Genomic DNA, 2,321 nt, shown 5'->3' on the forward strand with positions numbered 1-2,321 from the left:
TGCAGCCTGAAAGCGATTTTTTTCCCGTACGAAACATTTGCATGAAACTTCACTCGGGCCATCTCGGATTGACTCGACTAAGTTCGATACGATCGAACAAGAGCAGACGCTTCGCAATGTCGTGACGCTCGAGTTTTACTATTATTGCTCTTTACCTTACGATAATCTTATGATATCTTACGGATTTATGGGATGTAGGTGTGTAACTAACTGTGACCTTCTTGGATGTTTATTAAATGTTAGTATAATATCTACAACAACAACAGCTAGTACCCCCTTTTATAAAGTGTTGATAAGTAGGCCTACAGTAATACCAGAGGCTAGAGAGAAAGAGGATGGGCCTATAACTACAGGCTAAGTTAAGTCCTACCTAGTATAGGCCTAGGGTCTAGGCTGACACCAGCAGTCACGCTTTACATACAGACGTTGATTAAAAGTTTGAAAAAAAAAATGGAAAAAAATTAAAGCATGAAATAAAAATAGAGTGCATAAGAGAAATATTATTAAATAAATAAAATATACCATTCGGCGGCGCTATTGAACTTGACTAAACTATCCTTGTAATGTAATTAATGTTAAATAATAAATAATAATAATAATAATAATAATAATAATAATAATAATAATAATAATAATAATAATAATAATAATTTCAGCATTAATTACCTTGACCCAAGCCTTGTAATGAAGAACCATACTATTTACTAGGCCTATAAATACTAACTAGCCCAGGGGGAATATCTTTTGTGTTATCCATTAACGTCGATTTTTTAATCATTAATAATAATTTCAGCATTAATTACCTTGACCTAAGCCTTGTATACTATTTACTAGGCCTATAATTAATAACCAACCAGGGGGAATATCTTTTCTGTTATTTCCCCCTAACGTCGATTTTTTAATTGTTCTCTAATTCCTCGATTGTCTAAGTTCCCCTAAAGGTAGGCCTACAGGTTGGTTTTAGTAACATAATAACATTAATTAATTAATAATAATAATAATAATAATAATAATAATAATAATAATAATAATAATAATAATAATAAATGATCATTTCGGCATTAGTAATCAACCTGTCTAGTCTTGTATTAATCAAGAATCTGCAGATTACTATGCCTGATATTAATAACTAGGCTTAGGCCTCATTTATACATTCATTGGTGCTCTGCCATTTTGGCAGGTCTTATGACATCCAGTATTTTAGAGCTGCCTCTTCTCAGCTCTTCTCTTAATTTGAAAGTAACTGTCACCCTGTTTCATTTGATCAAACGCAACGAGAAACGCGCTTTTCCTTACTTTCTGTGCTTTCCAGAAAGCGTATATTTTTTGTAGTTAGGCCTAGGTAATTATGCAAAACCCAGACCTAACTAAAAAATAAAAATTGCCACTTTTTTACTCGTGCAGCTCAATCAAATATTATGTCATTTTAAACGACCCATTAGTATTACCATGGCAGTGTATTTTTAAAAATTAGACAGAGACGTTCTCTCAGATCAGAAGTTGTTAATGACCTTTTGACCTGAATTCTGCAATATGAGATTTTCGATTTTCGGGTCGATTCAGTCGAGACGGCCCGAGTGGAGTTTCATGTACATGTTTCGTACGGAAAATAAAATCGACGGCCGGAAGCGATTTTTTTTCCGTACGAAACATTTGCATGAAACTTCACTCGGGCCATCTCGGATTGACTCGAGTGAGTACGATACGAGGAACAAGAGCAGACACTTCGCAATGTCGTGACGCTCGAGTTTTACTATTATTGCTCTTTCTATGTTTACCTACGGTAGGCCTATGGAATTTCACTGACTTATGTGATGTACGTCACTGTGTAACTAACTGTGACCAGCTTCTTGGATGTTATTAAATGTTAGTATATTATCTACAACAACAACAGCTAGTACCTCCTGTTATAGTGTAGATAGGTACAGTTATACCAAAGGCTAGATAGAGAGAAAGAGGATAAACTATAGGCCTAACTACAGGAGGTCTTACCTAGGTCCCTCCTTAAACTAGGCCTAGAGTCATAGGCTGACACAACAGTCACGCTTCACATACTGACATGGACTGAAATTTTAGGGGGGAAAATGGGACAAAATTGAAGCATGAAATGAAAAATAGAGCGCATAAGAGAAATATTATTAAATAAATAATATACCATTCCGGCGTTATTGAACTTGTCCAATTGTAATGTAATTAATGTAAAAAAAAAAAAATAATAATAATAATAATAATTTCAGCATTAATTACCTTTGGCCTAAGCCTTGTAATGAAGAACCTACAGATACTGTACTATTTACTAGGCCTATAAATAATAATCAGCC

Source organism: Anneissia japonica, unplaced genomic scaffold (genome assembly GCF_011630105.1).
Source record: "Anneissia japonica isolate Jap-2015-1 unplaced genomic scaffold, ASM1163010v1 scaffold2996_len279161_cov141, whole genome shotgun sequence".
In the NCBI taxonomy this organism is placed as follows: Eukaryota; Metazoa; Echinodermata; class Crinoidea; order Comatulida; family Comatulidae; genus Anneissia; species Anneissia japonica.